Below are 11,586 nucleotides of genomic sequence, written 5' to 3'. Positions count from 1 at the left end.
CACACCAAGTACACAATCAGGGAATATTTTTGTTCTTAAAATTCAGAAGAAAAAGACAGTTAGACTCATTCATCCAGACTAAATGGAAAAATAACTGCCAAGAAGTCAGTTTCCTTGAAATAAAAAATCCAGGGCATTCAAACAGGTAGAAAACATCAGAAGTAAATAAAAGGTCAACAGGAGAAGGGAGGATAATGTTGATCACGCAAAGGCCCTTTTGCTAGGATGCCTGTGACTTCTAGTCCCCAAGTGACTGGCTCTATCGTTGTTATCGCTCACGGCTCCCACCGAGTTTCTCACCGCAAAGACCAAGGCCTTATCCAATCAGCTCTCACTTTGCAAGCAAGATAGTGGGAGAACCTATTCCACGTGCTTCAAAATGCTGCACTAGGTAATTTCATTTGATTTAGCAACTTAGTTATTGCAATAAGGAGGTAAGGGAGACTCTTTACGGAAGGATTTGAACTTAAGTTACCCTGATCAGTTTTTATTTGTGTTTTTGTGAGTTTTTTGCTGCTGCTAAAAATTTTAAAATGAAATCAGTTAATTTAAATATTTTCTGGGATCAAGTCTTAGAACAATCTACCTGCCTTTGATTAAACATCTTTGCCACCATTTCTTCATCCTTCCGTGATTAAGGAAATATTGTGCACTATTTTATAAGCCTCCTAGAAGCCATGGACATACCACTTGGTACACAATACATGAGTTCTGACAAATATTTGTTGCCTGAATAAATGAACAAATGTCATGGTTATAACCAACATTTCATAATGCCCAAATCCAGAACCAAACATGGTTCAAAATACTGTTCAAATTATGGGCTTTGGGGTCAGTCTGCAAAATCTTGATTCCCAGTTTTCAAAATTATGAGATTATGGGCAATTTCTTAATTTTTTTTTTTTAGTCTTGATTTCATCCTGTGTAAATGGGAATTAAAAACTATTTATACCTCGGATGCCTGAATGACTTAGTCAGTTGAGCATCCAACTCCTGGTCTCAACTCAAAGACTCAACGGTCATGAGTTTGAGCCCCACAATGGGTGTAGAGCCTATTAAAAAAAAAAAAAAAAAAAGGAACTATTCACACACCTAGTATCATATAATGCTTACAAAGCATTTTGCAGCGGGCTTGTAAAAATCTCTCAACACGTACTTATTATTATTATTTTTAAGTTGTTTCCATCACTGTTTTGTATTATTTTGTTATGACTGATAGCACCAGCACAAGCTCTGGAGCTCACCCTCTCTCGCCATTAGTTTTCACATCTATATGATTACTGGTAATGGTGATGGTACCTACTGCACAGGGCTGCAAGGAGGATCAAATAAGTGAACAAGTGACGTGCCTAGAACTGTAAAAAGTTGTTCCTGTTGGTGACATGAAGTGATAGGATATGTCCACCTGGGTAAGTGTGCTCTCAGTGTCATCTGGGTTTGAATCCCAGCTCTGTCCATCTCTTTGCTCTGTGTTTTTGAGCCAGTTAATTAACCACCCTGTGCCTCCTCTTCCTCATGCTCAAAGAGAAAATAATCACAGTACCCATCGCATGAAATTAGAGTTAGGATCAATGGAGAGAATGCACATAATTAGATTAAGGCCCCAAGGAAAACAAGCAAGTAACAAGGGTTTGCTGGTATTGTAAGGGAGTAGTTGTCATCATCACCATCATCTCTGCTAAAGGAATCCGTACTTACGGTCGAAGGCATTAACAGGTAAGAGCTCTGTCTCGAATGAACACACAGTCAAGATTCTCATGTAACATTTCTTTCATTCCCAAACGTAATGGTTCACAGTTTCAAGGTCCTAAATCTCGTAGCTGTTTTTTTCACTTTCTTGTCCATCTAAATAGTTCAAAATTTCCCACCAAAAAAGGCAACCCTTCCACATTAGATTTAGATGCCATTTTCACAAGAAGTCGCTATTTCTTTAAAACTAAAAAAATGATAACTACAAATCCTGTCCCATAAAGACTAAGACATGTGAGTTTTGTGCCTGAAATTGCCACAAATTAAATGCCGTTGGCTTACTCATCAGTTCTCTGAGTTGTATCCATTGCTTCTCAGCAAGTATGTCCACAAATTAACCTATAAGCTTAGGCACACCCAAGCCTGCATGTGAAAAATAAACCAACTCAGGGCACCAAACAAATACTCTACATTGGTTGTAATTACTATCATTAAAATTCCAAGAAACTCCACCAGAGATATGACTGTAGTTGTCCTTCAGCAGTACTGGCCAAATCTGGCTATTATAAACCAGCCAGGCCCCCTTCATTCTGTCCAGTGAGCAAGTAGTCAATAGCTACTAGAAAAAAAAAAAATAGAATTCAAAGATCCCAAAGCTGAGTGGGAAGAGCTATTAGAGATTAATCTGGGTAAGGAAAAATGATAGTAAAAGATGTTAAATAACTTGACCAACACTATAAATTTATTTGGGGTAAATTTAGAAGTCAATTATTAATGATGGTAATAAAAGTATCTTGTGCAGAAACTCCTTTACAGTTTTGAGAGCACATTTACACTATTGTATTTGATCTTCATGGCAACTTGAGGTATCAAAACAAAAAGAAGTATTATTATCTACATTTCATAGCCACAGAAACAGGCTAAGTAAGAGTGGTGACATGATTTAACCAAAATAACCCAGCAAGTGCCTAGCAGAGCAGAGATCAGAAGTCTGTTCACCTAGATTCCTGTCTCCTGCTTTTATCTACTGTCTTAGACTATAGTGTCAAGTCATCTAATAAAAGAAAAGCTGTGTGTTATTATAGTCTGAATGTGTACCCTCAAAATTCATGTGTCAAAATCCTAACTCCCAAAGATGATGGTATTAGGAAGTGGAAGCTTTGGAAGGCACTCAGGCCATACAGGGGAAGCCTTCGGGAATGGGATTGGTGCTCAATAAAAGAGGCTAAGGAGAGAACCCGAGCTTCTCCACCATGTAAGGACACAGCAAGAGGCAGTGGCTATGAACCAGGAGAAGGGCCTTCACTAGAACGTGATCATGTTGGCGCCTCCATATAAGACTTCCCAAAACAGTGAGAACTAAATGTCTATTGCTTACAAGCTACCCAGTCTGTAGTATTTTGTGACAGGAGCTTGTAAGATTAAGACATGATGTTTCAAGAGTGTGGCTTTTTGTTTTGTGGTAGGAAGAATACAAAATATTTCTTATGTATTTTCCTCAAATTGTAGAGATGGAAGGATCTCTGAGACTTGATCTGTTTTATCCTCCAGCATCAAAGCAGGATTTCACATAGGTCATATCTGGTGGACCAGGCATCTATTTGATAAAGTGTTTTTCAAAATCCCCAGGGAAAGTAGTCTCAACCAACATCATTCACAATATGTTTTTTACAAAATAATTTGACCAAATTGGTCTTTTATGCTTTACTTAATATTTTATGGAACTCGTAGAAAATTAAGATTTCTTTTGTATTCTAATTCAGAAAAATTCAACTATTCTAAACTGAAGAGAATGTTTGAGTTTCAATATGTATTTTATTTTAAAATAACAAAAATGGTTGGTGGTTTAAATACTTATAAAAGGTCCTGATTAACCTAATCTTATCAGTGAACTGCATCTCTCAGGCTATTGCGATTGGTTCAATGATATGCACATGACCCAGTCTGGACCAGTGAGACAACAGGAGATGGCTCTGAAGGCTTCTGGGAAAGGAGAGATGTTTTCACTTCCGGCTGGTTGTGGAAGAAAAGGCACAGTGCCTCAGGAGCTGATCAAAGCACTTTGAGTCAGCAGTCTTGGGCGAAAGCCAACACTGGCAGTTTGGAAAACATCAACAACAAAACCAGGAGTTTGGTGAAATGATTGATGCACAATGTAACAGCCTTGTTTAAAACATATCCTATTTACTCACTTTAAGTGACTCGAGCCAATAAATGCCCTTAATTTTTTAGTCATTCTAAACTTCCCAGTTTAAATGCAGTGTATGCAGTGTCAGTGTGTGTTTGCGTGTGTAGCAGGCAGTTGACGCTGGCCCTTTCATGAGGCAGAGGAAACAGAGAGAGGGAAGAGGTCTTTCTCTGGCCACATGGACAAGTGACACGTGGCATTACTAAGCAATATATCTTGTGGCCCGCCCACAGGAGATAGCCAATGATACACTGGCAACCCCAAGGTGTGTGGGAATGCTGCCCACTTTCCTGGAGAGTCTTCTTCACTTGCCCAATGGTCCAGGAACATAAAAGATGCAGAATATGCAAGCTTTGCTATGAAGGCCTTCAGGAGCTAGTATATCAGCTACCAAAAGCTAAAACTTTAGGTGCTAGTAGATCAGGCCTCATGATCTAGAGACAGAAAAAACGTTGCTACTCAGTCTTACCCTTAATTATCAAAGCCTAAGGAAAACAGGTGCCTCCAGATGGAACAACTGATGGGAGAGTAGCTATCATTTTTTGAACACTTTTCCTTTTTACTTTCACAAGCATCAGGTACCTCAAAATACTAGAGAAAAGCCCTACATTGGAAACAAGATTACAAGAGAAATTTCTTCTCCACCAAACTGCTACTTCCACCCTTGCTTAATGGAGAGACTACCTGCTTCTGTGGTTTGTCGTGCTACAGAAAATTCAACTGCAGTTCCTAGAAGGTCTCGAAGCTCATAAGAGGACTGTTTAAAATTGCCCAAGTTTTAATTTACCCATCCTAAGACTAACAATCAATTATTATAAATTTGATCCTTGAAGAATAACTCCACTTCCCAGTTCCTGTAGACAGCCAACCCCACCACATCCTTGGCTTCTATAAATCACCACACTTCTCAAACCACAACACTTCCTTTAACAGTACTATAGCTTACAATTGTATGACCCCTCCCTTTCCTCATATTACATACAGTAGGAAATAACATGTCCTTCAAAAGACCCTTAGGAAATCCTTGGGTTAGCCGAGGACGCAGATCATCATTTAACAGAAATTCTTGGATAGGATGTTTCATGGGAGATAGTCTGGCTTTTCTCTAAACCCATATGGAACACTAAGCCCCAGAAAGAAGCTGAGGAGGGATATATGTAGGTTTTCACTAATGCTTTTGGTCTTCCAAGTACAATTTCTTTTTTTCCCTGAGCATCCCCCTCATACTCTGCTTACCATATTCTACAATGGGAGTACTCAGGAAGGAAGTGCTAGTGTATTAGTCCAGTCAGGCCGCTATAACAAAGCACTATAGACTGGCTGTTTGTTAGACAGTAGCAATTTATGTCTCATGGTTCTGGAGACTGGAAGTCAGATCAGGATGCCAGCATGGTTCAAGTTCTAGTGAGAGCCCTTTTGTGGGTCACAGACTGCTGACCTCTCATGCTATCCTCACATAGCAGAGAGCAGAGGGATGCAAGTTTTCATGATTGTTAAAAGGGCACTAATTCTAATTGGAGGGCTTCATCCTTACGATTTTATCTCATCCTAATTACCTCTCAAAGATCCCACCTCCAAATACCATTATATACTGTGTGTGCGCAGGGAATGGGTGGAAGGGGTTCAACATACAAATTTGGGGGGACACATTCAGTCTATAACACCAAGATACACTGAGATATCTTGACCAGCTTAAATACTCTATCCTTTGGAAAGTGTGGAGCCCAGATTGCTAGATGTAGGAATATGACTCTAACTTCATACCTTTTTTCATCAGATAATAACTCTGAGTAAATCAGAAAAATTCCAGCCCATTTATACCTTTGAGCTAGTCCAGTACTCTCAATAGCTATAATATTTTGCATCCTGTTTGCCCTGTTTCATTAGGTACCTGTTTGCCAAATAGGACATTATTTCTATAATACATAGAAGATAGTTTCACCTGTTTTCAATTCCTAACACTGAAAATGTCTAATTTTTAAGTATACTCATTAGGGTTATATATTTCATAACTGATAGTGTCTAGTTTAAAGGGTAGCTTTCTATCTACAGGGAACATTTTCTTGACTTGGGGCTTCAGTCAGGCTATGTCTTACCACTTCATAAGATCCCCAGGACTCTTTTTCTAGAAAGTAGGTACACTCTCAGAGGGGCAGAATGAATATCAGACATTGACACATTAATGAAAGGTATATAAATAATTGTATTAATATGTGAACAACAGCTTTGAGTGAGGCATAAATTCTTTCTATCACTTAAAGCCCAGAACACACTGGCACTAGGGAAAAAAAAAATCAGAGACTCTTCTTTTCCTTCTTCCTATAATTTTCTTGCAAATAACATATTCACTGATGTTTTTGGAGAGTTCAGTTACTTGGATGAAATCTTAGAAGGAGAAGTAGGCTATAAGATTGAAATATTAATTGATAGTTAACGTATTTCCTGCAAGAAATAATCTTTCTCATATTCAAAAATAAAATTAGGATATCTTATTGTTTCAGGTAACCAAATTCAAATAGTTAGTAGACAATTATGTATGGTATTTTGTAGGCCACAAAAAGAAGCAACATACCATTTCTGATCTTAAAAGCACACAAACCTGGTTAGAAAAATAGTAAATGTTTATAAATGTTAGAATATAGTCATTTTTCTTTAAAATACAGAGCCACATTTTTTAAGACCGACAAAAAAGGTTTTAAGCTTTATGGAGATAGAAACTTCAAATCAGGTCTGGAGAAATTAGGTATGATTTCCAGAAAGAGCATTCTGGGAAAGACTGAAGTAAATCAGTGAGGAAATAAGTAAATTCATTGATTAATTAAGTTATGTGTTAAGGACAGAACTAAGAAGCTCCCGAATGAGAGCATAATACATTGTTGCATATAATAAATAAGTAAATAGTATATGCACAAGTAATAAATACATGAAACTTACCAGTCGTTTCATCTGGAAGGATGTTGTCCTCAACAAGAGCACTTGATGTTACCCTCTGGCATGATACAGCTGGAACTGTGAAGTTGAGTGCCAGTGGTTTAAATTAAGAAACAGCTTGTGATATTAAAATTAAGACACTTTTGAATAAAGCAACAAGATATATCACAAACTTCACAGAGCTATAGAGCCTTTCATATGGTTCAGCAAATACAGGAGCATGATTCTCTTTATTTATTAATTTGATATGCATTCATTAGGTACCAACTGCCTACCCCATATTGCCCTAACTACTTGGAAGATGTAAAAGAAAGCATGGAGAGAGTCCTCTCCTGACAGGTTGCCTAATATCTAAGAGGTGAAATAAAATGTGTAAAAATAAAGTGGGAGGATATTTCTGGACAAAATATGAGAAATTGAGAAATGCAAATGCTACCTACAGTTTTTCTCTCTCCCAGGGGGCTCGCAGCACATCATAATTACCTGGCAGAAAGTATCATTCTCATAAGCATTTTGCAACGTGATTGGCAGGGATGCAGAGAGTCTAAGCGATCTGCATAAAAACCTTGCGAGCTGAACGGGAGAACTAGAAATTAGTTTTCTGTATGGTATTTTGCCAAGAATATTGGTAGGTCCAGAGGCAAAAGTCCTCAAGGTTATTTTTCCCTCTACTTTTAAGGTATCAGGTGATTCCAGGAAAGTTATTTCTGAAATAAGGTTTCTCCCTCTGGGGATGATACCCTGGGATATCTATCTTATCTACCTCACAGGGGTCCTGTGTGAATTGAATTACCTGAGGGAGGGGGTGGGGAATTTTAAAGAGCTTCGTGATCCACAAAGCATTTTGTAAGTGTCTGGTAAAATATCAATATTGATTGATTGATTGATTAATTGATTATAGGTGAAAAGTGAAGAAAGTGTCCCCTAAAGACTGACCATTTGGAGAAATCTGCTATTCCAGTTGGTAAGCCTGCTTTGGGTGGCAGAAGAAGTGAGAAGAACTGAGAGATAGATACAAAAAGCCTCAGGTCCCAGGCACAAATGCTAGAGGATAATAGAGACAGCTGTGGAAGCATCTAGATTACAGAGGATCTGGGCAGCCCCACTGCATCTCTCTCAACTATGAAAAAAAGCACTGAAGTCTTTCCAATCCCACAAGATGGATTCATAAATTAACTGAAAAAGAGAGAAAGCCAGCTGGCCCAAATGAGACTCCTTGGTTGTCACAGAGAAGTACCACAAGAGAAAGCAATAAAGTCCATAAAATCAGGAACAGTGTAGAAACACGGGGATGTGGCTGCTCAGCATGGAGCAATGAACATGTCCAAAGACCTGCTCCAGCAGGGACAGACACCCCTGAACGGCCGCTTACCTCCCAGGTGATGCCATCAGCTGTGTCATTCCCTCGGAATCCTGCTGCCAGGAAAAGTGAGGTGAACAGTAAAGCCTGCAAAATCACAAGCAACTGAGTTCCAACGTGAAATGACTAAGAAAAACATGAAGTGACTGGGGTCATCTAGAATGAACTGGAAACATTTTCCACCATGAGCGAGTATAGAAAACCTGACACAGAAGTGAGGTATGGAAAAATTTGAAGCAGACGAGTGGCATCATCGGAAAGGAGTAAGAGGATGTTGACAGAAGGAAGTGGGTGGCAGAAGCATGCTGCAGAGCAGTCCCCAGGACCGAAGTGATCCTTAAATGGTGATGTGTGCACAGCTCACCTAGGGGGCTTGTTGAAACACATATTCAGATTTTTCCTGGTCCTGAGGGTGTCACTGAGGCTGATGCTTCAGTCTATGGAGCGTGTTTTGAGTAGCAAGTGTCTAAGTGACCAGTGACCTAAACCTGAACAAGGCAGTGGCAATGGAAACGCAGAAGGGATATGGCTGAGAAGCAGTCAGAAATAGAAAAGACAAGACTCAGAGACTGATTAGGGAAAGAAGAAACATAACTCCAAGATTTTTAGGCCTGGACAATAGGGCAGGTCATAGGGCTATTAACTGAGTCCTTAGTAAATAAAGGTCTGTGCAGAAACACCCCAAGACCTTTCCATATATGTGTTTTATGCATACTCACTTCTACCGAGTTACTGAGAGATGCTCCTACTGTGTGAGATTGCTTTTTGGAGTCATTCTAGATTGGGATCCACCTCTCTTTGCTTCATGGGTCTGGGCTGCTTTGTTTTCATTTCACATTGCTCATGGCTTGACCCTGAATAAACTGAAAATAGACCAGTAGGGAGACTGGCAGACATGGAATGTAAAAGCACGCTAGGGCAGCAGGAGAACTATTAAGGGAGTTCTTCCTAAGTAAGGAAGAAAACGTGGTGAACAGGTGTTTTAAGATTTTACAAGTAATAGTCCAGAGAGGGCCCTGGACTCCAGCAGCCATCTTCACTGGCTTGTGAGTTTAGCTCTCGATCCGAGGGAATGATAAACAGATCAGGGGAGACCTCAGATTCCGCGAACGCTCAAGAGTCATTATGGGTGCAGGAGAGAGTCCGCAGGGATCTGTGTGGTTGCCAAAAAGCATCCACCGAGATGAGCTTTTGGAAATGGTCGTGAGATTGTAGTGCTTGTTCCAGAGTCTTAGTGAAGTCAGACCAGATTAGACTCAAGCCCCAGTCTATGCTCTGTGTGCGTTAGGAGGGAGGGGCGCCCCAGGGACAGAAAGACAAGGGGGGGCGCAGGAAGGGTGGTATTTTGCTTCTGTGAACTGGTTTCCTTAATGCACTGAGGTAGCACTTAACGGCGGTTCATGGCTTCCCCAGGAAACCATTCTAAGTGGGCCAGGTGCCCAATGGTTTCTATCCCAGTTAAGTAAATAAATGAAATATGCTAATTAGCACCCTATTAGTTCACAGCAGGGAGTAATCCGTGGCATTTTGATTGGAAAGAATTCTGTCATCCAAAAGACTGGTCTGTAACAAAATGCAAACTGGCCCAATTTCCTCCCTCCCTTCCCCATGGCAGTTGTCCAAATGTCTGAGACGCAGACCTCACAACTGTGAGCAATTCCAAGGGTGTCGCGGGGCGCCGTGAGAGCACCTCCTGGCCTCCACGGAGCCTGGCGCCGCGCCGCGCTCTGAGAACAGATTTATACAATCCAGAAATGGGGGCCAGAACTCAGAAGCATCGAGCAGGTTTGGGAGGCGCTTTAGGGGGCAGCTCTTTTTCCTTTCGTTATGACAATATCCCCACTTTGATTCTCTGGCCCTCCCCAACTCCAATCCAGAGAGCATTTCCTTGACTCCGGCAGACAGGCACGGGACCGTGGTCCGGTTCTGCGGAAGGAGGGCTTCTTAGGAAAATGCTAGAGCTGCGGGGTTTCAGTTGGGGAAAGGCAAGCTTGGGTAGGCTATGCTCTTTATATTTTTATTTCGGCAGCAGAGAATCCACCTGGTGCCTGTTCTCCTATTCCTGTTTAAGTGTCTAGATTCACATCTTGCCCATCTCCTACCATTTTGCAGAAGGAGGGATCTGGGGGCAGGGTGGACCCTGAAGGAAAAAGCTCAGGACAAAAACAGCGTGTTTTCCAATTTGCTCTTTTAAAACATCCACTTTCCAAGAGCTCTGGGTGTTTACAGGGATTAGACATCATGACACATCTGTCAGGCTGCCTCAGAATTTATCAGAAATCCCCATCAGAGTGGGACTTAGGCAATGAGGCTTACTTATATCTCCGTGAGGCTTCTAATACTTTTTCTGTTCTTGATACCAAATATTATAGGGATCACCTTGTATTTACTGACGGCTGCTTAATAAGAGGGGTGGGGTGGGGAGATAGGGTTTTTAATCATCTGAATGTTATAGAGGTAAGTTGCCAGTATTGTGGGGGGGGGGGTTCTCCCCCCTCAAGTCTGGTCCTTTCTATGATGACCTATGAGAACCACATAGATATTGAATGCTTATGACAAGCCACGTGAAAACACTTTTCTCTGCACGCTCTTGTATTTCCTCCCTAATAAAAAAGTGATGATACTTACTTAAAGTTTAAAATTGTTAATGGAATGTACTGGTTACAAGTACATCACTCTTTTTTCTCCCCCATACTTGTTTTTCTTTTTCCTAGGAAGAGAATCTATTAAATCTTGACTAGATACAAATTCAAATCGAATGCTGAATACCGGCTGTTGTATCAGCAGCATTTTAAAATTCAACTTTAGATGAAATCTTAAAGCAAGTCCAAGAAAAACTTCATAGTAAAATTTAGGTCTCACTCACTAACATTACTACACCACATTGATTGCAGTACCTGAAGAAATCGTTCAGAACCATATGACACTGATGTCTGTTTAGAATTTTTTTTTTTTAATCCTGTATTGGAAAATAAACCACATTACCTAAATGATTCAAATGACAAAAAAAAAAAAAAAAATCATTCCTAAAAGCCATCTGTGAATTAGCATATGGGCTTCTGGAACCCAACATCTTGGTTCTGTATGTGAGTCAGAAGAAAAAAAAAGAAAGAAGGAAAGGAAGAAAACGTGATCCTGTCTTTAAATATGAAACATGGAATAATTTTCTCCAATCAAGGGGACTTCGAAGAGGGCAGGCATTTATGACAATGCAGCAATCAGCTGGACCTCACAGCAGCTTGCCCCAAGACTGGTCCCAAGAGCAGTCGCAAAACTTTTAAGCGAGCCAAGACCAGATTCTGCGAATGGAAAAATGTGTTCCTGAACCGGGGCTCTGTAAATCTAGGCATGTTCTGAATGCAATATAGGCTCTGTTGCTTTGGCAAATCTGTCTTGAACTGGAAAGCAGTTTAGTAAG

General features: G+C 40.3%; 1 long non-coding RNA gene across 1 annotated transcript; it reads right to left on the bottom strand.

Moving 5' to 3' along the window:
- Positions 1-958: 958 nt before the first annotated feature.
- LOC116567358 lies at positions 959-8,431 on the bottom strand. The gene is made up of 3 exons (XR_004276199.1): positions 8,181-8,431; positions 6,812-6,886; positions 959-1,052 (listed from the first exon to the last, which is right to left on the bottom strand). It is a non-coding gene; the product is annotated as an uncharacterized LOC116567358 (long non-coding RNA).
- Positions 8,432-11,586: the final 3,155 nt, after the last annotated feature.

The sequence above is a fragment of the Mustela erminea genome, chromosome 10 (assembly GCF_009829155.1).
Source record: "Mustela erminea isolate mMusErm1 chromosome 10, mMusErm1.Pri, whole genome shotgun sequence".
Lineage (NCBI taxonomy): Eukaryota > Metazoa > Chordata > Mammalia > Carnivora > Mustelidae > Mustela > Mustela erminea.
Note: the sequence above shows the minus strand (reverse complement) of the source record. Positions and strands in the feature narration are given on the sequence as shown.